We start from the raw sequence: 26,403 nt of genomic DNA, 5'->3' as shown, positions 1-26,403 counted from the left end.
TCTTTCTTTCTTTCTTTCTTTCTTTCTTTCTTTCTTTCTTTCTTCCTCTCTCTCTCTCCCTCCCTCCCTCCTTCCCTCCCTCCTTTCCTCCTTCCTTCCTTCCTTCCTCCCTCCCTCCCTCCCTTCCTTCCTTCCTTCCTTCCTTCCTTCCTTCCTTCCTTCCTTCCTTCCTTCCTTCCTTCCTTCCTTCCTTCCTTCCTTCCTTCCTTCCTTCCTTCCTTTTCTACATTTACTTCCACAAGATTTTGATCTACAAATTTTCTCCCTGTATCTCCCCTACATCCCACCCCAAGATAGCAAGCCTAGAGTATCCCTTCCCCCAAACTGTTCTCTCATATCCTCCCTCACCCCCCCTTAATTTCTTGTGGGGCAAGATGCATTTCTATACCCTATTGCCTGTATATCATTGCACAGTTGCATGGAAAAAAAAAGTAACATTTGTTTTTCAAACTTTGAGTACCAGATTCTTTCCCTTCTTCCCTCCTCACCCAACCCCCTGGGAAGACAAGCAATATGCTATAAGCTGTGCATGTGTAGTTACATGAAACATTTCCATAGTGGTTATATTGTGAAAGATTACCTATATTTCCCTCCATCCTATCTTGCCCCCCATTTATTATATTTTCCCTTTTGACCCTGCCTCTTTTCTAAAGTGCTTGCTTCTAATTACCCTCTCCCCCAATCTTCCATCCCTTCTATCATCCTCCCTCTTATACCCTTCCCACCTACTTTCCTGTAGGATAAGATATGCAATTAAGTGTGTATGTTATTCCCTCATTAAGTCAAATTCAATGAGAGTAAGGTTGAATTATTCCCTTTCACCTTCCTGCTCTTCCCCTCCATTGTAACAGCTTTCTCTTGCCTCTTTTATGTGAGACAATTTACCCTATTCTATCTCTCCCTTTTTCCTTCTCTCAATATATTTCTCTCTCACCTTTTAATGTTATTTTTTAGATATCATCCCTTCATATTCAACTCATCCTGTGCCCTCTGTATATGTGTCTATGTATACATGCACACATATATTATTTATGCACATACATACATCCTCCTATACATACATATATCTGTATATACAAATACATAGATGTATATGCATATACATGTATTTATATTCCCTTCAACTATCCTCATACTGAGAAAAGTCCCATGAATTACAATTATGGTTTTACCATGTAGGAATGTAAATAGTTCAACTTTAATAAGTTTCTTAAGAATTCTTCTTCCTGTTTCCCTTCTCATTCTTCCCTTCCTTCTTATATTTGTAAGTCACATTTTCTGTTCATCTCTGGTCTTTTCATCAAGAATGCTTCAAAGTCTCTATTTCATTGAATATCCAATTTTTCCCATGAACTATCATACTCAGTTTTGCTGGGTAGATGATTCTTGGTTTTAATCCTCACACCTTTGACCTCTGGAATATTATCTTCCAAGCCCTTCAATCCCTTCATTTAGAAGCTGCTAGATATTGTGTTATCCTGATTGTGTTTCCACAATACTCAGTTAATTTCATCCTGACTGCCTGTAATATTTCCTCCTCGATCTGAGAACTCTGGAATATGGCTACGATATTTTTAGGAATTTTCTTTTTGGGATCTTTTTCAAGATGTGATCAGTAGATTTTTTGAACCTCTATTTTGTCCTCTTGTTATAAAACATCATGGCAATTTTCCTTGAGAATTTCTTGAAGGATGATTTCTGGGTTCTTTGTTTTTTATCATGGCTTTCAGGTAGTCCAATAATGTTTAAATTATGTCTCCTTGATCTATTTTCCAGGTCAGTGATTTTTCCAATGAGATATTTCACATTGCCTTCTATTTTTTTCATTTATCTGGATCTGTTTTATAGTATCTTGATTTCTCATAAAGTCATTAGCTTCCATTCACTTCAATCTAATTTTGAAGGAATTATTCTCTTCAGTGAATTTTTGAAATTTTGAATTTTGAAATTACTTTTCCATCTGGCCAATTTTCTTTTTAAGATATTCTTTTCCTCTTTGGCTTTGGGGGCCTTTTGCCATTTGAATTAGTCTGTTTTTTAAGGTGTTATTTTCTTGAGTGTTTTTTTGTGTCTCCTTTAGTAGACTGTTGACTGGCTTTTCATGATTTTCTTGCATCATTTTCATTTTTCTTTCCATTTTTTTCCTCTACTTCTCTTACTTGATTTTCAAAATCCTTTTTGAGCTCCTCCATGACCTGTTCCCACTTCATATTTTTCTGGAAGGCTTTTGATAAGGAGTTTTGACTTGGTTGTCTTCTTCTGGTTCTATTTTTATTGTCTTTGCAGTTAAAAACAATTCTATAGTTTGATTACACTTCCTCTGTTTGCTTGTTTTGCCAGCCATTTACTTGACTTTTAAGCTCTTTGCCTCAGTAGAACTCTGCTTCCAGAGTGGAGAGTGCTGTGTCCCAAATTTCTGGAGTTTTACACAGCTGTTGTTAGAGCTTTTTCTAGGCACCTGTGTCAGAACTCTGAGAATGACTTCCTCTCCACAGTCTTAACAAGTTCTGCCATACTAGCACTCCTTACCCCAGGACCATCACCCAAGAGTGCAACTGAGATCCAACCAGGTCAAAGCAAAAGCAATTACCCTCTGAATGGCTTCTTGGTCCCACTACAATCTGTAGACATGGAGTTCTGGAGGCAGCCATGTAGCAGTAGGTATAACTACTGCCACCCCTTGTAATGTAATGCCAAGGAAAGGCATCTTCCCCAGGTTCAAAATACCAGCATAGGTGCTCTCCATTTTATTCAGTGACAAACCAAGAACAGAGAAGGTCAAAACATGATATCATTCAAAATACAGCATTTACTAAGTGTGATTAAATAATCTCCAAGTACTACCACAACCCAGGACCTTCCATTTATTCAATCATTTACAAAGTCTCTGTTCTAAATACTACTCCACCCCTAGTCTTTACCTTCATTTAGTCCACCACAAAGCCCCTCTTCTCAAATGGAGATTAGTTTCCAATCTAAGTAAAGTACATTAATTTGTTCAACCATAGAACACAAAAAGGTCAAAAGTCCCCCACCCCTGGATCACAACTGAATCTACCCCAGAGTTACATCAAGCTTAAGCACAACACTTAATACCCAAATGGAGGTCTTTTCTTCATCTCGACACGAGGCAAGTTCTCAGCAATCTTAGTTCCTGGGAAGACAAAGCTTAGCAAGGCCACAAGATACATTGCCAGTCTCTTCATTAATTCATCCTCTGTCTGAAGAACAGTCCTAGGACCCCTGAAAACATTAGCAAAACCCTCTCCCAGGATTTCTGTAAACATACAACAAGAAAATCCTTCTTCAGGGCTTCTGAACCAACAGAAAGGTTCCCAGACCCCTGCAACAACAGCACTGTCCTTCACCAGTGGACAGTATTCACTCTGTCTGCAGGACAGTCTCCAGACCCCTGCAACAACAGCACTGTCCTTCACCAGTGGACAGTATTCACTCTCTGTCTGCAGGACAGTCTCAGGAGCTCTTAGCCAACAGCCAGGTTCCAGGACTTCTTCAACAAAAGGACTGTCTTTCACCAGTGGACAAATCTGGCAAAACAACATCAAAACAGACAGACAAAGTACCAGCAAAACAGCCATGTCTCCTCAGTCCTTGGCAGCTCTGGGGGCAGGTCTCAAGAGTCCAGGACAATTCAAAGTGGCCCCCAGCAATTCTCTCAGTCTCTCTCTCCCTCCACAAGGTGCTGCTTCCAAAAAGTTCTTCTGCCTCTCTCTTGTCTCTCCAAATCTAAGTCACCAGCTCCTCCCAATTCAGGACTCTCTTTTCACATCAACAAGTCCATCCCACAGGTGGGATTAACAAGCTCTGGGTTTTAACACAATCAGCTTGAAAACCAAGCCAGTACAGGGGAATCTTTATATTCCATTACTATCACACCTCTACTGAATGGGAGCAGGGACCAGACTGCGTTCTTCTCTCACCCAGTTCCAACAGAGTTCTCCACTGACCTTTTACTTTCTCTTTGGCATTTATGGTTTGAGAAGTCTGGAAGCTACCACAGCTTCTAGTGAATCAATCCCCTAAGGCTGCTCTGGCCAGTCTGTGCCATGGGTCTGGGCCCAGCTCAGTGCAATACACCATTCATTTCAGCCTACCAGACTGCCTGAAATGGAAGATTTGTTTCTCTCTGTAACTTTTTGGGTTCTATAGCACTAAAATTTATTTAGAATCATTTTTACAGGTATTGGAGGTGGTTGGAGCAGGAGCTCAAGCAAGTTCCTGCTTTTACTCCACTATCTAGACTCCAGCAGCTTATATTTAAAAAAAATAAATACAAAGAATATTGAGAAACATAGATTTGAGAATAATACAATGAGATTAGGTTCTGAATTGTTTTAATGGAATAGACTGAAACAACACCCCTGTCTTACCGCCAGCATGATCAAATTATGTTTATCATTCATTGATTCATTCATTTATTAATCCATTCATTTATCTATTCATTTGTTCATGTACTTATTCATTTAGAGGCAGCTATGAGATGCAGAGGATAGAGCACTGAGCCTTGAGCCAGGGAAACCCAAGTTTCAATCTAGCTCTGAAAATTGTAGTGAAACCTTGGAAAAGTCACTTAACTTCTATCTGATTCATCTTTCTCAATTGTAAAATGGTATTATAAATGCACTTATTTCAAAAGGTTATTGTGAGGATCAGACAAAATTATATTTATAAAGTACTGTGTATGCTTTATAGTAGGTATGTAATAAACACTTGTGAATACTCTTCCCTTTCCCTTTGTTAATTCATTAACTTATCTAGTTCTGATTTTTACATCTATATCATCTCTTTTTTAATTTTGAAGAATTAAATAAAGTGCCATATTGACCATGTCTGCCAATGTACTTCATTCTAATGAATCATCACCTCTTTGATAGGAATTGTTTAGGATACCTCATTGTCTTCCTCAGTCTTCTGGCCATTGCATTGATCAGTGTTCTTGAGTCAAGAAAAAAGTATTTGCCGATAGTGTTGTGTGAAGGTAGCAGGAAGACTTGAGGATAGGATCCAAGGGATCTATATTTGCCCCCAACAATGTTCAATATTTTTATCAATAATTTGAACGCAAAGATGGTGTGTTCATTAAATTTGTTGATGATGCAAAGCAAGGAGCAGTAGCTCATCAGTGTTAGTGGATAGTGTAATGGTAATGAAATTTAAAGATCCCATTGTATTGGCTTGGTTTTCAGGTTAAGTGTTAAAACCCGAGCTTGTTAATCCCACTTGTGGGATGGACTTTTTGACCTGAAGAGAGAGGGCTGCACTGGGAGGAGCTGGTGCCATGGTCAGAGAGACAGAAGCAGAATAGGCCAGAAAAAACTTTTAAGGAGCAGCATTGTGGAGGAAGAGAATGAGAGTGAGACAGAGACAGAGAGAAAGAGACAGAGACAGAGAGACAGAGACAGACAGAGAGAGAGATAGAAAGAGAGAGAGAGAGAGAGACAGAGAGAGAGAGAGAGAGAGAGAGAGAGAGAGAGAGAGAGAGAGAGACGGAGACAGAGAGATTGCTGAGGGCCAGTTGGAGCTGGCCAGGACTTTTGAGAGCTGCCACCCAGAGCTGTCGAGAATTGATGAGGCATGGCTGTGGTGCTGGTATTTTTTCTGTCTTTTTTGATGTTGTTTTGCCAGATTCATCTTCTGGTGAAGGACTGTGCTGCTGTTGCAGAGGTCCTAGAAACTTGTTGTTGGTTCAGAAGCCCTGAAGAAAGATTTTCTTGTTGTATGTTTACACAAATCCTGGAAGAGGGTCTTGTTGATGTTTTCATGCGGTACTGAGACTGTTCTACAGGCAGAGAGTGAATTGATGAGGACACTGGCAATGTATCTTATGGCTTTGTTGAGCTTTGCCTCCCCAGGAACTGAGGTTGCTGAGAACTTACTTCTGATCAAGATGAAGAAAAGACTTCTCCTTGGGTATAAAATGTTGTGATGGTATCTTAAACTTGTTGTGGCTTAAGGGTAGATGGCCTTTGTGCTCTCCACTGTTCCTTTTGAGAAGGTGCTTGTTGTTAACTGATAATAATTGAAATTCATTTGTGATCCAGGAATGGGAAACTTATTACTTTTTTGTGCTCTGTGACTGACCAAATGAATGTACTTTGTTTATGATTGGAAACTAATCTCCGTTTGAGAAGAGAAGCTTTGTGACTGACTAAATGAATGTACTAGCCAGGGGTGGAGTACTTTGTCACTATACTTTGTGATTGAATTGAAGACTTGCTAAATTATTGAGTTACAAATGGTGAATGCAGTATTTTCATTTTCTGGTAATGTTTTGCCTTAATTTGTCATGGAATAAATGGAGAGTTACTATGCTCATATTCTGAACCTTGGAAGTTGCCTTTGCTTTGTATTACAGATGGCAGAAGCATTAACCAAAAGGATCTTGACATAAATAGAAAATGTGAGCTGATTTGAATGAGATTAAAGCCATTAGGGACTGATATAATTTTTTTAATGTGAATATACAAAATCAACTCAACAAATAAAAGACGGGGATACATGGACAGACAGAATTCATTCCAATATTTATTTGGAAAATTTAGCCTTGATATCAGGAAAACAACAACTTCTCTGCAGTTGAAGCTTTTCAAAAGAAGAATGACTTGTCTTGAGATTTCTTCTTCCAGATGCTAAAACCCCTTGTTACTCAGTTACACTGTGGCAGGAATTACTTTGTATACCTATTGGACTAAATGACCACTGAGGTACCTTTCAAATTTCACCCTTGCAGACCAGTTATTATGGATGTTGTCAAGGGACTATTGGTTAGGTGAATATAAGAATAGTTTACTCCTGGCATCTCTCTGCTCCTTGATATTCTGTGATTCTGTACATTGGACCAATTGGAGATATTCTCTTTTCAGTTTTTTTCTAAAATTGTAATAATTTTTTTTCTTAATAGTATTTTAGGGTTTTTTTTCCAATTGCATGTAAAGATAGTTTTCAACATTTAATTTGTGAAATTTTAAATTCCAATTTTTTCCCTACCTCCCCTCACCCTTCTCCATGACAACAAGCCTTCTGATCTAGATCATACATCATATACACATTAACAATCATGATAAACATACATCCATATGAGTCATCTTGTAAGAGAAGAATCAGAACAAAAAGAAAAAAAATGAGAAAAGGCAAAAATGAAAATGGTCTGTTTCATTTGCATTCAGACTCCATAGTTCTTTCTCTGGATGTGGTTAACATTTTCTAACATGAGTCTTTTGTAACAAGTATTTTCTAAAACATTTGTTAGACTAATAAATATTTGGCTATTATATTTAACAGCAATATTACCTTAGGTCAGTCACTTAACACATCTCAATTTTATAAAGTAGAGATTATGATATTTACACTATGTTAGGCTTATTGTAACCAATATATTTGTCACTGAAGCAGCAGTCATTGGATGAAATTTGATTTTTTTTTAACTCTCTTTGCTCATGGAAGGCATACTGGTCTTGTATGGAATGAAGTGGCTTGATGTATTCCACCAATTGAATGAAAGAAACAGAATCCCTTTAGTGTAAAGGGCTAGCTTGGGTTGAACAGATGAGAGTATAAATCTGGAGAGGTCAGTGTTTAATTCCTCTTCTACACTTAAAGCACCTTTGATCAGGAGAATTAATGAATTTTACAGGTTAAAGGAACCTTATAAATCATCTTGTTCAATTCACTCATATTTCTAGGTAGAAAACTGAAACCTAAATAAATAAACTATTTTTTTTAAAGGAAAACTGAGGGGTGGCTAGGTGGCATAGTGAATAGAGCACCAATCCTGGAATCAGAAGGAACTGAGTTCAAATCCAGCCTCAGACACTTAACAATAAAAAACCATGTGACCTTGTGCAAGGCACTTAACCCTAATTGCCCTACCTTCCCCCTCTAAAAAAAAAAAAACAAAGAAAAAACTGAAACCTGGAGAAGCAAAATGATTTCCCATGACTGCACAGGTACTTAGTGAGAAAGCTACCATTTGAACTTGCATCACTCAACATCATATTACCACAGCTGTTTTATGAAAGAAAATCTGGCATAGTAGATGGTCTGGAACTTGATATAAGGAAGACCTTAGTTCAGGGCTAGCTTTCAATATTTTCTTGCTGTGTTGCCCTGGTGAAGTTACTTAATGTTTGTCAGCCTCAATTTCCTTACTTGCAAAATGGACCAAAAAAAATAGACTAACAAACAACTCTTGTGTTTTCTCCCCCATTTGGTTATGGGGAAGCTCAAAAGCTAACATTTATGTAAATATCAAATTAGGTGGTACAGTGAATAGAGCATCAGACCTGGAGTTAGGAAGACTCACCAACCTGAGTTCTCATGTGGCCTCAGACTCTTACTACCTGTGTATCCCTGGGCAAATTCCTTAATTATGTTTGCCTCACTTTCCTCATCTGTAAACTGAGCTGGAGAAGGAAATGACAATCCTCTCCAGTACTTTTGCCAATGGACCTCCAAAAGGGAGTCACATAGTATCAGACATGACTGAAAAATAACTGAACAACAACAAGTATCAGATAGGGTAAAACCTTGTAGCTCCCCTTCAAGAAAGGTTGTGTTCACATTCCATATGGCTCCCCATTACACATGGGTCAGCAATTCACTTTGCACATTTAGTCCTCAGTGTCCTAATCTGTAACATGAAGGAGCTTTAACACATAATGGTCCAGATTCCTTCTAACTCCAAACTTATATTCCTATGAAATCCCAAATTTTGACAAAACAAAGATCGGAAAGATTTGGTTGTTGAATCCAATCAACATTTATTAAGCACCTAATATGTGCCAGCCATTGTGCTAAGCACTGGGGATACAAATTAAAAAAAATCCCTTCTTCAAGGAGTTAGAATCTAATTGGAAACCACACACAGAAAAAGGCAGAAACAAAGGGATGGGGATTGGAAAACATGGCATGCTTTCAGAGGCATCTTTTTCAAATGAGTCGAAACCAGGCAGAGCAGCAGATACAAAGTGGAGTAGTTTCTGGCTTCTAGAAATGAAGCTAGAGAGAGGAGTTTGGAGTTCTGCCTTCAAGTCCTCAAATATGGAGAGAGTAGGCTGAGGGAGGTGGTGTCCATCAAGCCTGGAGTTGGCAGCATGATGAACAACTTAGAAGTGATGAACTTATCCTGAGAGGGTCATTTACTTCCCTGGAGCTGAAAAATCAAAAAGGGCAAATGATGCAAAGTGGAACAAAACTAAGAAATTTATAAGCTGGATGTTCAGGGAAAGATTATTCTTTCTTTTGGCTATCTCATCTGTAAAATGATGCTAATAATGGCATGAGTTGGTGAATGAAATAATGCAGAAAAAGATGCCTAGCAGATTTCCAAAAATTATATAAACACCAGCTGAACCATGATCCATCCTTACCCTATTTTGTAGATGGGAAACTGAGGCTTAGAGAGGGCGACTTATCTGAAATAAGATTTATTTTGAGTTCTTCTGCTGGCCAAGAATAACTATAGTTTTAGAAGAGTAGATTGTGTCATTGGGGTCAGCATAAGAAATGTTTATTTGACTTCCATTTTGTGTCACCTTGGAAGCCATTCCCTCATCATTCTTATGACATTTGCATTTCTGTAAGATAAATAAATACATGTTAGAGAATATGCATCTCCTTTATTGCAGAAATATTTTAGTTAATAGCCCCTAGCTTTCTATATGGTTCCTCAAATCAGCAAAATTTCAACTCAATAATGAGAAATGGCAAATTGAGGCTTGAACAGGATTCCATATTAAAGACAAAATGACTGGAACAAGGACAGTTCTATAAATTACCCAGCTGGGACTGGTGCAGTTAAAGGGCTGTCAAACTTTCCACTGTCCTCATACAACAATTGAGAAAATGTGAAGCTCACTGTTCTTCTTGGAAAAAAACAGCCCAGAATGAAATCTTATGGCATTAACGAGATTTTTGAAGAAATTGGCCAAGAAAAGGACAGAAAAAGAGGAGGGGAAATAATTGAAAATTCCCCCAAACTAGTGTTTTAGGCACTATTCAGGCCAATGTTAAATAACTCACATCATTTGATGCCAGCTCCCAATTCTGTATTGTCACCTGATTCTGCAGCTTCTGGACTTTAGTTTGTTCATAAAAATCAAAATGATAACGATGATGATAATGATAAAAGTAATTAAAATTTATATATTTTAAGATTTGAAAAGTCCTCTATATTATTTAATTCTTATTTGATAGGTACTATTAATATCTAAAGGGCAGTTGATGGCTCAGTGGGTAGAGTGATAGGCTTGAAGTCAGGAAGACTCATCTTTCTGAATTCAAATCTGGCTTCAGAAACTTACCTAGCTATGTGACCTAGGGTCAGTCATTTCACCCTGTTTGCCTCAGTTCCTCATCTGTAAAATGAGGTGGAGAAGGAAGTGACAAACCACTCCAGTATCTTTGCCAAGAAAATCTCAAATGGGGTCATCAAGATTCAGACATGACTAAAACCACTGAATTATTGCTCCCATTTTACAGTTGAGGAAACAGAAGTCAAAAGAAGTCATATGAATTGTCCAGGGCCATACAGCAAGTAAGGGACTGAGGCAGGTTTCCAATGAATGACTTCCTGACTCCATGTCCCTCCCTTTATCCAATGTGCCAACTAACTGCTTGAGAAGAACAGTAGAACCATGAACAACTAGAATTATGGTCATCTTATGTACAGTCTAAATCTTTTACCGCCATTTGTTTTGGAGAACTGATAAGATACATAGATAAGTATGTAGTGTCTTTCAAGATTCAAATCCCATAACTTCTCTGACCATTACTGCTAGAATTATTTTCATCGTCATCATCATCATCGTCATCATCATCATCGTCATCGTCATCGTCATCATCATCGTCATCATCATCATCGTCATCGTCATCGTCATCGTCGTCATCATCGTCATCATCATCATCATCATCATCATCGTCATCATCATCATCGTCATCATCATCATCATCATCGTCGTCATCATCGTCATCATCATCGTCATCATCGTCATCATCATCATCATCATCATCATCATCATCATCATCATCGTCATCATCATCATCATCATCCAGAGCTTTCCTCAACTCTCCCATTTTACAGTATGAGATTGATAAAGAGATTTAAATTAGGAGATTTCGATATAGAGTGGCAAAGTCACAAAGCTAACAAGAGGAAAAATAGCAGGGTGGAGAAGGGCCTCAAGGCTATGCCATATAAATAATCAGGGAGAAGGAACTCAATACATTTAGCCTACAGAGGAGCAAAAGCAGACTATGTCATGATGGAATTCACATATTTACATGACTGTTATACAGAGGAGGGATTAGATTTATCCCAATTCCTTTCAGAGAACAGAACAAGAAGCAATGGGTTGAAGATAAAAAGAGATATAATTCAGCTCCACATATGGGGAAAAAATTCCTTATGATTGGAAGTCTGCAAAGATGGAATTGCTGCCTAATGTAGTCTCTAGACCCATATGAGACTGGAGGATCACTTGTTGGGTATGATAGAGATGGGATTCCCAGTGAAGCTCTGTTTAGACCAAATTATTTCTGAGAGTTCCATTTAGTATTTGGGTGATCTTTTTATTTTTATTTTTTCAGGGGGGAGGGCAGGGCAATTGGGGTTAAGTGACTTGCCCAAAGTCACATGGCTAGTAAATATTAAGTATCTGAGGTCAGATTTGAACTCAGATCTTCCTGATTCCAGGACCAGTGTTCTATTCACTGTGCCACCTAGCTGCCCCTATATTTGGGTGATCTTGAGCAAGTTACTTAAACTCTTTAGGCTTTGGTTTCATTATTCATAAAATGAGGCAGCTAGAGTAGAGGACCTTAAGGGCTCTTTCTAGATGGCATCATCATCTAGAAGAAAATGTGCCAGCTCTGGAGTTCAAGGATCTAAGTTCAAATTTATGACTGACCAGCGCTTCCCCTTTGACCTTGGAAAAAGTCATTTAATCTCCATGGTCCCCAGTGTCTTCAACAATAAAATTAAAAATTTGTACTAATGAACTAAAAAGTGCTTTTCAGTTCTTTATCTATGATTTTTTTTCACTCTTTCTGTCATTATGATGACATTAGACTTTGAAGGAAACTTTGAAAACCCAGTTTCTCTACTTTCTATAACCATCCTAATCCCCATTTTAAAGATTAGGAAGTTGATAAGAAAGATTTTAACATTACATATTTGAGTGAGAAGGGACCTTGGAAAACACCTAATTCAATCACCTCTTCTTAGAGTTAAGGATACTGGGGTTCTTGCTCAGTCTCGTCTTTCTGTGACCCCACTTTGGCATTTTCTTGGCAAAGATACTTGTGTGCTTTGCCATTTCCTTCTTTGACTCATTTTATAGATGAGGAAACTGAGGTAAATAGGGTTTGCTAAGAGTCACGCAGTTCATAAGTATGTGAGGCTGAATTTCAACTCATTAATATGAGTCTTCCTCATATTCCTAAGCCCTGTGCACTACCCATGGTGCCATCTAGATGCCCTATGGCAGGAGTCAGAACCTGAAACCTGAAGATCACATGTGGCCCTCTAGGTCCTCAAGTGAGGGTCTTTGATTGAATCCAAACTTTAAAGAAATCCCTTTAGTGAAAGAATTTGTTATATACAACTTGGACTCAGTCAAAAGGCTGTACCCAAGGACCTAGAAGTCCACATGTGACCTCAAGTCCACAGTTTCCCCAACCCTTCCCTAAGGAATCTGAGCTATGAAGACATTAAGTGACTTGCCCAAGTTCCTAAGCTAGAATGCTGAAAAAGTGGAATTTTATTACAGATCTTCTGATTTAATATCCAACACTTTCCCCACTATAATGATCTACTTATCCAATAAAAAATGAATATCCTAAAGTCACATGGTGGGCAGTATAATGTTCTTTCTGACATACCATTTTGTCTGGTTTTATATCCTCCCCCACCTATCTCCCCCCACCAAAAAATATCTTGTCAGCATTTTTTTAAAAATTCCTTATTTAGAGTTTTGAGAATATTACTATAGGAGGGATGGGGTTCTGCTTCAGGAGGCTCAAATTTAGGGTGCATTTGAACTACCCAGGGGAATTCTTATGTTCTTGATAGTCACTTTGCAGATCCCCAGCTTATTCTGCCTTCCTTACTATCTTCGCAATACTAATACTGCAGCAGTATAAATATTTTAAAATCTCTCAATTCTTCTTCCTAATCCAGGACAATCAATGCCAGGTACCCACATAAACACTACATCCCTTGCTCTGGGGACAAAATTCCTAGGTATGACTTGGTTTATTTCTAGTGGAAAAGAGAAATATTACGATGCAAGGAGAAATACAGAAGACATAAGAATGCTTGAATGCAAACAGTCACAAACACATTTTGCAATCGCTGCATCCAATACAATGGAAATACCATATAATGAACTATGGCACAGAAAGAGGGAAAACACAGCTATATGAGATATGCAAGAACTGAAATTGTGAAAGACAAATTGAAGCTCAGTGGGAGGAGAACTCTCATTTATGTCTCATCTATTTCTCTTTTAGGAAAATGAATAATGAAACAGAAATAAATGAGCCAGCTGGAGAACTATCTTTCTTTGAAATGAGTTCCAAATGTTCTATGGGTCACTGTAGTAGGGGATAGGACCCTGTCTCTTTAAGGAGGTCTTTATTTCACTTTGTGGACAGCCTTAAACTCTGTTTTTTCTGGACAAGGTCATTTAACTTCCACTGGCCTCTGCTTCCTCAGCTATCAGTTAAGACACTTAAGCTCTATATCCTAGAAAGTCCCTTTGTGATCTTGGTCTATAATATAATTCTGAGATTCTGTTAATATAGAGCATTAGATTTTGAAAGACACTTGGAGAGCCCCAGTGTCTCACACTGCTCCTTTTAAAATGGCAGAGACTCATATCCAGAGAAAATACACTGTAACAGTGGTAAATACTTGGACTGTCCAAAGAGCTGTGTTCGAGTCCCAACTGCAATTTAATAGCTGTCTAAATATAGGCAGGTCATTTAGCTTCTGCAAAATTACTGTGTGTGTTTGTTGGGGGGGGGAGAAACTAAAATGACCTCTCCGGCTTATTTTCTCTAATTTAGACATCACGGATACAAGTTTGGAAAGCTGATGCTCCTCTAAATAGAAGTGGTCTGGTTTGGAAAAGGGATAGATTTGGGTGAAAATATAATGAGTTCAAATTTGGATATGTTGAGGTTTTGATGTCTATAGGTGTTCTGGGGAGAGATTTCCAGGAAGCTGTAGGTAATATGACTGGATTTCAGAAGAAAGGTTCAGAGTAATCCATACAGAGAAAATAAATGAACATATTGGAGCTATTTTCTCCAAGGGAGATGATATACAGAGAGAATAAAGGAGACGAGGAGCCAGAACAAAGCCTCAAAGGACTCCCACATTGTGTGCATGGAAGGGGATGAAGATGAAATGAAAAAGGCAGATTTAAAAAAAATGGTAAGGAAAAGAACCCCAAAAGAGAAGAATTACAGATGTTAAGAGAAGATTGTGACTGGGAGGAGGCGGATGAAATCACAGCTTCTTGAATTATTTGACAGAGCAATATGAACATGCATGCCATTTGACAAGTGAATTGCTCACAGAAATCTTTTGAAATAAATAGCACAGGTGTCATTAAACTCATTTTTATAAATGAAGAAACTAAAGTTCAGAAAAATACAGTGCATTATGAAGGAGGCACAAAATCCTAGGTTTACAGAAGAAATGAGGCTAACTATTCAAACCCCAGGGTAGTTAGGTGGTATGGCGGATAGAGAGCTGGGCCTGATCTCAGAAAGACCTCAGTTCAAATCTGACTTCAGACACTTACAAGCTGTGTGACCCTGAGCAAGTCACTTGACCCTCTTTTCCTCAGCTTTGTGATATATAAAAAACTAGCTGGAGAAGGAAATGGCAAGCCACTCCAGTATCTTTGCCAAGAAAACTGCAAATGAGGTCATGAAGTGTTGGAAATAACTGAAAAATGACTAAATAAGTTACATCCCTTCATTTTATATTAAAAAAAATCTAAGGTCCAAATATGTTAACTGACTGGCACATATATTGTAAGTGGCAGAACCAGTATTTAAATTAAGATCTGAATCCAAAGCTAGCACTCTTACTAACCCCACAGTACTGCTTTGGGGTTAATTAACAATAGACATTCATGTAAGTTTTATATGCTATCCACCAAATCATGTGGTCCTATCAGCAATTCTGTGAAAGAGGCAGCCATGGTTTTATCTCCATTAAATAGATGAGGAAACTGAGACTTAATGTGCTTACTTGCCCAAGCTCAGATAGCCAGTAACTGACAGGACTCACATTCAAACCCTGATATTCTGACCCATTCTTCTAAGTCATCCTGCTAGTTTTCATTGGGGAGATATATTATCTCAATCTCATTTGGGCAGCCAACCCTGCTGCCCTTTTAGATTCTCCTACATAACATCAGAAGAAAATTATGATGTTTTTACTGATAACTAAATGATTTATTACCCTATTGTTTCTATTTGCTGCCAGTCCTGGGAAGTAGGGAGAGTCATACCAGGTGGGGGTATATATTTCTCTGCAATTTTCTCTCGGATAGAGCTGGTGGCTCCTCTCAGCATGAACTAGATTAAGAAACTCACATCATTTAATTATTTTTATAATCACCTAGTCAGAAACGTGGGAGTGTAATTCCCATTGTAGAAGGAGAGAGAGAAGAATGGACCTGGTTATTCAAACACATCCAAAGTTTTTGGGCACTTGCTTTTGGAACAGGAATATGCAAGCATCAATTTTATTTTAGAAGAATATGAGAAAACATCTAATATAACCTTCTCATTTTGTAGATGAGAAAACCAATGCCCAAGGAAGGTCAATGACTTACCCAAGGTTATATAGATGATAAGTACTAGAACCAGAATTCAAAACAAATCTTTGATTCCAAATTCAGTGCTATATTATATCCCCCCTCAATGCTCTGCTGAATGACACCCATTAGGCCACTATAATTAGCATAACAGACTTTCAGAAACCTAGAGGATTGGGGAATATTTGGGGATAGGAAGAATTAGGAGAATGTACAGTTTAAGAAAGAAAAAACAACAGGGCATTTAAAAATAAGTTTTCTTGCCTCCTTGTCTCTGATCCATTAAGGAAGGGAGGAAATAGGAGATGGAGTATAGATGGGGCTAGGGCTATCTTTTCAAATATAGCCACTGGACATCAAGTAGTTAAAGGAAAAGGGGACTTCCATAACTAGGTGCTGGAAAAGGGTTGGGCTTTATGTCCTCAGATGTTGCTAATGATTTTCCCCAAGGGGCACACACCAGAAAAGCAGAACTTAGAGACAAAATGAATATCGTAATTTTAAGCAAAGTTTAAAATTAGGCTATATTGTACAGAATTTCAGGATTCAGAAAAGATGGGATGAAATGATGGGAAGTTCATGGAACAAGTCTAGAGAGTTCTAGGGGCTATTGGGAACAGGTCAGAAGGAGATGAAGGAACAAGTGAAATCACGAGGAAATGTTCAGTCATGATAGTTCAAAAATGGTCATGCAGAGAAAAGAAAGGTTGTCACAAATAATATGTGACTTTTTTTAAGGATGACCTGAAATTTGCCAACCATTCTCCTTCCAGTCAACAAGTGAGAAGACTGGTTTAGTACCAGGTAAATAAAGACACTGACCTTGGTGTCAGAAGATCTAAGGTATGACATTTCCTAACTATTTTATCTTAGACCAGATATTTTTGCTTTCTGTGCCTCAATTTTCTTATCTAACAAATTCAGAGATAAGACTTGAAGTATTTACCTCACTGAGTGGGTGGAATGAAATGCTTTCCAATGCATAAAGTAATATATAAAAAAAATTATCACTAAAGTAATCCACTTGTGATAAGAAAAATAAAGGAGAAAAAGAAAATGGAAGAAGGGAAAATACAATTTAGTTCAGTGCAACTAGAAGAGGGAGTAAGAAAATTGATAGTTTATACAATTCTTGGTCTCTGCCATCCTGTAGCTCATAGTCAAGTAAGAGAAATAGGTCAATTATGCAAATAAATTTTATAGAAAACAAGATATAACACTTTTTAAGAGAGGGATTTTGGGTCAGAGTATGGATGGGACACCATTTCTAAATAAAGAGATGTGAAATGACTTCATTAGGTCAGAGGACATTTGAGTTTGAATTAAAAGGATATGCAGGACCTCCGTTAAAGGTGGAATAACCAAAAAGCTGACTTTGGAGTAGGAAAGGCACAGGCTCAAGTCTTTCCTTTACCACATCCTGGGTAACCTGAGCCCAAACATTTCACCTCTCCAGATACTTTTCTAAATAGATTCTAGTAAAGAAAGTGTTCCAGGTATTTTTCTAAGATTAAGTTACAGAGACTTGCACTGGTGGAGGGTATTTTCACACTATGAGTTTTCATAACTAATGAAATCACAAGTGCAGATCCATCTCCCAAAAAGAGAGAAATCAAAATGGAGGGATGAGGAAAAAGAATTTCAACAGACATCGTCAGTATCATTAAGAGTGGGGAAGAATTATAGTAAATTCCTGAAACAGGCAAATGAGTGAGCACAGGGAGGAAAGTACAGGGAATATCAACAGGACTCCTGGTTATCCAGGTGACTAGAGGGTGTGTAGAGTACATAAAGATAAGTTGCATGGGATAAAGCTGTGTTAACAGAGTTGTATTAGATTATGAAGGATCATCCTGGTAGGGAGTCGGTTAAACAAAAAGAGTGTTTATATGTATTGCTATGATTAAAAAAAAATGAAAATAGTGTAAAAAAACAAATTGGCAAAATATGACAAGGGGAAAAAACCAAGAATATATAAAAGCTTTGGCATGCCAAGTCTCTTTGGAATCCATCTTTGGGAACTGAAATACCCAGTAGATGAACTCTCAGGGTAAGTGGGTGGTTTATTTTTTTTTGCTTCTGTCTTTTATCTCCAGTGTTCTCTGTCATCTCTTGACTAATAGCAAGTAGGAATGGTTTCAATTATTCAACAGAGATGTTAGTGACTAAATCCCCATGATGATTTTCTGGAGAAAAAGGTTTTTTTGTTTAATTTCTTCATCTTTTCTGTATCATTTCCTCACCAATATTTCCATTCTGGGCCTTAATTTTATGTCTTTTTTTTTCCTTTAAAATAAGCTTTTCTGCTGGACTGCTTTTTGAAAACATTGAAATTAAATATTAGTCATATTTATTTTCCCAAATTTGTTGGTGATGGGTTGAACATAGTGTCAAAAAAGAATAAAGGACAAAAAGAATCCAGGCAAAATAATTTAAGGGTCTCCATCTTTTTAAAAGTTTTGTCCTGATATCTGGGAAAGCACCTTCCTAATTCCTCCAGTACCTGCTTAGAGTGAAGTATTGTGAGAAATTATAACAGATTCTTAACCTCTGTGTATATGAATACATGTGTGTATACACATTCTCTTGCATGATGGGAATTTTTAGAATTTTGAAGAAACATATAAACTCTATCTCATAATAATAGTTTTATTCTCTCATTTTACTCACATTCTTATTCTTTTTTTAAAATTTGTGATGACAATAACTCTTTTTATCCCCCAATATTTCTCAACTCTCCATGTTTCTGGAAGTCTGATATGTTAGGTCTTGTGGATTCATGGGTCTCATTTATACAGTAAATTGAAGGGATGCCAATGAAACAGAATAAGAACGTATTTGAATTAATGGACCTGGTTTTGAATCTTGGTTCTTCTGTATACTAATATGATGTTTAAAAAAAAAACTATGTACCCCTCCTCTGGCCTTCAATTTCTTTGACTATAAAATAAGGAGTTAGTATTAAGTGTCTCCCAAAGGTAATATAAAACACATAACATCACGAAGGCATTTAATTATATTAAAATAGATATGTAATTTTCAGCATCTATGTTCATAGATCCACAAAAATATTTAAGGGTCTTTGAACCTCAGGTTAAGAAGCCCTATCTTAAAAGGTCAGAACAATTACCAAAAGTTATTATTTTGGTAAAAAAAACTAAGGCGGGCATTTTGCCAACTCCAGGGAACTGGGAATGAAGAAATGATTGGTGGTACTGAGAACTATATTGAGGGAGGCTGAGTTGGTGGATTGTTTGGGTAAAGAAATGCAAGATTTGTCACGTTCTTAATGAAGACTGGTGAATTCATTAAGGATGGGCCTGTGCCAGGGCAAAGTTCCAGAGTTTGCTCACCCCATTAAATTGAGATTATCATCTAAGATGAAAGGATAAATGGAACTTTTATAAGAAAAAAATCAGTAAAAAAAACAAAGATCAACTTTATTTAGAAGAAAAGACCCTGGTCTGATTCTTTGGAAATGTAAATTCCCAGAGAAAAGAAATTCAAGTTGACAAAAGGCATCTGATGGTACAACATTGATTATAAAGCTACCATCTCAATTCTGATGTAGTTTTGGTATCCCAAAGTAAAATGGTATAAATTCTGATGAATATTATTCCCAAAATTCAAATATTTGGGACAGAATCTGTGGGTACATTAAATTAAAGTGACCATAGATATTATGTGATGATCAATTAGACTCTACCTAGGATAATACAATCATATTATTATAATACTTTTGCCACTTTTAATTTTGCAGTTCCCCAAAATGCTTTCTTTTTAACAACTCTATAAGGAAAGTTTGATAATCACGATTATCCTCATTTTAGGTAGATTAGGAAACTGAACCTCTGAGTGATCAGAGAATTTATTTATGGATATTAAATGTTAGAGGTACAACTGAAACACAGATCTTCTGGTTCCAATACATTGCTCTTTTCAGTAGCCCATGTAGAGAATATCATCTTCCGAATTGTGTTAGGCTTAGTAGAAACATCAGATATGGAAAATTTGATAATATAAATCTGAAATATCCTTACCCCTGAACTAAAAATAATTAAATCTAAATAGGTAACTAGATAGTTTTATTTCAAAGGCATATGTCAGAGTCTTGGTAGATGACACTCTATTGTTCAATATAAAATTCTCCATCTATATCTGCTGTCTAATGACTTAAGTTTCTTTGCCAATATTCTCCTGGGCTTTGTGTGTAGGCACATATTGGACTCATCAACTGATTCAGTTGATAAATACCATTATATAGTCATTCCAAAGAATCTTCCCTCTTGAATAGTGATAACAGTTCCCTATATGGCACTTATTCTTTTAGCAGGTTTATTATGATAAGACATTTATCTAAATGGTCTTCAATGTAGTATTGATTTTCAATCATATTGCATTTCTTAAAATGCAGAATTATGACTTTTTTTCAATGATCTGTCTCATTGCCTTCACAAGGATGATCATTCTCCCATAAATTAAAAATCTATCAGATTTTACCTTAATAAACATTTCCCCCTCTTCACCTGAGAACTCTTTTAAGTTTAACCATTGTGTAACTGTCAACTAGTTGCCTACTAATAGCGTGTATTCTTAGTTTTGAAGGACCCATGAAACAAAAAGAAAAAAAAAACAATATATGTGATGAAGATGATTCTGGTGATGTAAGTGATCATAGAGAGCATCTTTTCTAATGTCCTCACTTAAGAGATGCAGTTCAGAGGGGTTAAAAAAGTTACAATATCAGTTGACAAAGTTTAATTGTCTAGTAGATACTTAACAGTGGGACAAGCACTGGAGATAGAAATAAAAAATAAATAAATAACAATTACTCCAAGGAATTTACATTCCATGAGAGGTGACAGCATGCACATATTCCTTGGAGTAATTGTTTGTTTATTAAATAAAGGAAATTTGTTAAATAAAGGAAAAAGAATGACTGTGGACAAGTCACTTAACCCTGATTGCTTCCAGAAAGAAAAGGAAGGAAAGAAGGAAAGAAAGAAAAGAAAGAAAGAAAGGAATAGAAAAGAAAAAGAAGAAAGGAAAAGAAAAGAAAGTAGGAGATGGAGTACCTTATATGAGGAAGACAGAGACAATCAATTTGGCTGGATTATAGCATATGGGAAGGGAAAGCACACAAACAAACATACATAGACATATATAGACATGCACATATACATATATATATACACTATATATGTGCACGTGTGTATATGTGGATTTATATTTATATATATATATGTGTGTGTATGTGTGTATGTGTGTGCTGAGATTCACATATAAATCCTTCTTCTGACTGCAAATCAGTTCCCCTTTCCAATCATTACAAGATTAAAATTTCAGAAATACTAAGGAAATCAAACCCAGCTTTTTAGTAGGGAAATATTGACTTGGCATTTTCCTGAAGATTTGAGACAATGAACTGTAAGTGATAATGAGACTGGGAAAGATGGATTGGTAGTCATGGAGAAGTGGTATGATTCAGGTAATGATTCAATAGAAAGGATAGAACTAATGGAGAGTTGGGAAAAATATTTTTGGTGTCTTTGTTCTTCTGTTCTATTGCTGGGAATTCCATTAACAGACAGAAATGAACATTATTGCTTCCATAATAAATAAAATTTTTATAATTCCCTAATTTTTTCAAAGTACTTTACATTTGTTACTTAATTTGGTCTTTAAACAGTCCTATGAAGTAAGCACTGTGATTACAACTTATTTCGTTGATGGAAAAGCTGAGGCCAAGAGAAATTAAATGAAGTTAAATGACTTGCCCAGTTTCACATGCTTAACAATTATCTGATGAAGGATTTGAATTTGGGTTTTCCTAAACCCAAGACTTATGCTCTATCCATAAAGATTCTAATTGTAAACAACCAGATTTACAATGTGTCAAATAAATCTCCGAGGTCAATCACCAAATTCAAATCTATTATTTTAAAGATAGCTGAAGAAGAAAAAACAAAACAAAACACAAGTATTCAATGCTATATGTCAGAGAAAATTATATAAAATACATATTATAATTCAGGGCAATATTTTATGGCCATTGTATATAATTTTCTTACTATTCTTTATTTCTATCTTTCCTTTTATTTTATGAAACTGGGTCTACTTATCTCCCTTAAACTGAAAGAACAGCAGCCATTCATAGATCTGACCTCACTATTGATTGGCATGGAAACTTTAATCCAAAGTTGGATTTATTCATCACTTCTCTGGCAGTCTGATAGCTCCCCACTCCTGAGGACTGATCAGATATTTGGTGCAACACTTAATGTGGACACAAGATTAGTCTATTAGAGACCAGAACTCAAGAACACTAGGATTCCATCAAATTTAGTCTCCTGAGTAACAGATATGGCAGCCATGTTCCATTATGCTAAGGGTTTATTTTCCATTAAATTTAGGTAATTCTTTATGCTTTGAAACCCCTATTTATTTTACCTTAAGTCATAGTGGAACTAGTGTACACCTGTGATAGTAAGGGAATATAAAGTTCCCCCTGTATTGGCTTGGTTTTCAAATTGATTGTGTTAAAACCCAGAGCTTGTTAATCCCATCTGTGGGATGGACTTGTTGATTTGAAAAGAAAGTCCTGAACTTGGAGGAGCTGATGACTTAGATTTGGAGAGACAAGAGAGAGGTAGAAGAACTTTTTGGAAGCAGCACCCTCATGGAGACAGAGAGAGACTGAGAGAATTGCTGAGGGCCACTTTGAATTGCCCTGCACTTTTGAGACCTGCCCCCTGAGCTGCCAAGGACTGAGGAGACATGGCTGTTTTGCTGGTACTTTGTCTGTCTGTTTTGATGTTGTTTTGCCAGATTTGTCCACTGGTGAAAGACCATCCTGTTATTGAAGAAGTCCTGGAACCTGGCTGTTGGCTAAGAGCTCCTGAGACTGTCCTGCAGACAGAGAGTGAATACTGTCCACTGGTGAAGGGCAGTGCTGTTGTTGCAGGGGTCTGGGAACCTTTCTGTTGGTTCAGAAGCCCTGAAGAAGGATTTTCTTGTTGTATGTTTACAAAAATCCTGGGAGAGGGTTTTGCTAATGTTTTCAGGGGTTCTAGGACTGTTCTGCAGACAGAGGATGAATTAATGAAGTGACCGGCAATGTATCTTGTGGCCTTGCTAAGCCCAGTCTCCCCAGGAACTAAGATTTCTGAGAACTTGCCTGTGTCAAGATGAAGAAAAGACCTCCATTTGGGTATTAAGTGCTGTGCTTAAACTTGATGTAACTCTGGGGTAGATTCAATTGTGATCCAGGGGTGGGGAACTTTTGACCTTTTTGTGTTCTATGGTTAAACAAATGAATGTACTTTACTTACATTGGAAACTAATCTCCATTTGAGAAGAGGAGCTTTGTGGTGGACTAAATGAAGGTACAGACTAGGGGTGGAGTAGTATTTAGAACAGGGACTTTGTAATTGATTGAATGAATGGAAGGTCTTGGGGTGGGGTAGTACTTGGAGATTATTTAATCACACTTAGTAAATGCTGTATTTTGAATGATGTCATGTTTTGATCTTCTCTGTTCTTGGTTGGTCACTGAATAAAATGGAGAGCACCTATGCTGGTATTTTGAACCTTGGAAAGTTGCCTTTCCTTGGCATTACATTACAACACCACAGGGCTGTTATGGAGCAGAATTTTATAGAAAAAAATGTATTAAGTGATCAACATTTAAGAAGCCAAGATAATAAGGTAAAAAAAGAGTACTCTAACCAAATCCTCCCCCATAGTTTCCCTCTAAACAACTTGAAAATAACATGTTGAATCAAATTCTAAAGGATTTAGGAAAATTCAAATCCTTCATCCGTTGGGATGAAACATCTTTCTAACCAGGGCAACTCAGCAATTCAGGAGCAGATGACTGTGGTACTTGATGGGTATTGACTAGAAACATAGCATAGTTGACACTTTAGCTATGGCCATTGGATGTGGAGGAAACAGCAGTAACATATGTACAAGCAATATTCAGTGCCCAGAGATGGACAGAGATTGAATATCTACCCAGAAAGGCATTACAGTGGACCTATATGTAATCACTGGGTGTAGGACAAGGGATAATTTGCCAATTCCATTGCCCATTACCCAGTTATAGGTTGCAGTCCCAAGGTAAAAGAATATTTGCAGCCTGTTGGAAGGGAACAGGTGTCCTACCTTAATAAGGATCAGAAAGCAGGAGAGCAGTGATCACACTTCTCCCCAATTACATCACCTTGGAAGCACAGAAAACTTATAGACCACCAGAACTAGTGGTGGAGACAGGGTAAAAAAATTTTGGGAATTTGAGACACTAATACCTCCCATACCCACTGTTCTGAGTACAGCCTATCTCAAACATAAACTCCAAGGTAAAGAAATAGATTGGAAAAAAAATAATAAAATAAGCTTACCATAAATATCTACTATGGTGGCATGAAAGTTTGTGACACAAACTCAGAGGAAGATATTGTTGTGAAGATATTTATAAGCAAAGCATCAGAAAAAAATGAGGATTGAAGTACAAAAAAAAACCTAGAAGAATTAATGAAAGATATTTAAAGAGTCAAGAAGTAATTTAAAAATTCATGAATGGCAGAGGAAAAAATTGGAAAAGAAACGAGAAGAGTGCAGGAAAATTATGAAAAAAAGGAGTAACAGTTTGATAAAAGATGAAAAAACATAAAAAAATAATTTCTTAAAAACAGAATTTGCCAAAAGGGAAAAGAGAAGCATAAAAACATGCTGAAAAAAATTGTTAAAAATTAGAATTGTTCAAAAGGAAGCTAATAAATACAAGAGACTTCAAGAAACAATAAAGCAAATTTTACAAGAAAGAAAAAAAGAAAAATGTGAAATGTTTCATCAGAAAAAAAACAGACCTGGAAAATATATTAAGGAGAAATAATTTTAAAAATTATTAGAATAACTGAAAGCCATAATTGAAAAAAGAGCTTTGACATAATATTTCAAAAAATTGTAAAGAAAAGCTACCTGGAGATCTTAGAACCAGAAGGAAAAATAAAAATTGAAAGAATCTATCAAACATCACCTGAAGAAGATCCCAAAATGAAAACTCCTAGGGATGTTATAGCCAAATTCTACAACTCTCAGAACAAGGAAAAATACTGAAAGCAGCTAGGTAGAATTCATTTAAATACTTTGGGGCCACAGTAAGGCTCAATCAAGACACAGCAGATACCATGATAAAGGAATGGATGTTCTGAAATATGATATTCCATGAGAAAAAGAAGTTAGAATTGCCACAAATACACAGAAAAAAAAAACTTAGTATAAAACTGCAAGGGGGTAATGTACTTTGTTTTTTTAATTAATTTATTTATTTAAAATTTTCACCATTCACTTTTATAAGATTTTGAGTTCCGAATTTTTCTTCCTCTCTTCTCTCTCCCCTCCCCAAGAGAGTATGAAAGTTATATAGGACATCTATGTACAATCATATTTAAACACATTTCCACACTATTCATGTTTTGAAAAAAGATTCAGAAAATAAGGAAAAATCTATGAAAAATTAAAAAAAAGACAGAAACTAATATATTTCCTTCTGCATTCAGACTCCATAGTTCTTTCTCTGGATGTGGATAGAATTTTCCATCATGAGTCCTTCAGAATTGTCTTAGATCATTGCATCACTGAGAAAAGCTAAATCTATGAAAGTTGGTCATCATATAATGTTGCTATTACTATGTACAATGTTCTCTTGGTTCTGCTCACTTCTCTCAGCATCAGTTCGTGTAAGTCTTTTGAGCCTTTTTCTGAAATATACCTTTCTCCTCCTTCCTCTTGAAACCATTGTATTCCACGACATTCATCTACCACAGCTTTCTCAGACATTCCACAACTGATGGACATCACCCTAATTCCTAATTCTTGGCCACCACAAAAGAACTGCTATAAATATTTTTGTATGTGTGGGTACTTTTCCCTTTTTGATGATCTCTTTGGGTTACAGACCTAGGAGTGGTATTACTGGATCATAGGGTGTGCACAGTTTTATAACCCTTTGGGCATAGTTTCAAATAGCTCTCCAGAATGGTTGGATCAGTGGAGAAATATATTTAATGAAACAGATGACATCCAGGCATTTTTAATAAATATTGTAGCTGAAAATAAAATTTGATAGTATGACACAAGATTCAAGAGACATAAAAAGACAAGCAAGAATGTGACATAAGGGTTTTAATAGGTTAAATTGTGTACATTTTTACATGGGAAGATGATATCATGTGACTCCCTAGAAATTTAACATATTTAGGGCAATTCAAAAGAGTCTACTTAGACAGGGGGTGTAGTTTTGAGTCTGTCATCTTGGGATGATCTCAAAAAAAGGAAATCTCAGAGAATGGGATGTACTGGGAGAAGGGAAAGGGACATGGAAGAATGGGAAAATTGTCTCACATGAATGAAGTACAGTATTGAAGATTTTTACAGTGGAGGGGAAAATGGGCACATACTTTAACCTCACTCTCACCTGAGCTACATGTAGATAGATAGATAGATAGATAGATAGATAGATAGATAGATAGATAGATAGATA

This window comes from Petaurus breviceps, unplaced genomic scaffold, assembly GCF_028583685.1.
Source record: "Petaurus breviceps papuanus isolate PSGF00001 unplaced genomic scaffold, PetGlider_PUasm1.0 188, whole genome shotgun sequence".
In the NCBI taxonomy this organism is placed as follows: Eukaryota; Metazoa; Chordata; class Mammalia; order Diprotodontia; family Petauridae; genus Petaurus; species Petaurus breviceps.
Note: the sequence above shows the minus strand (reverse complement) of the source record.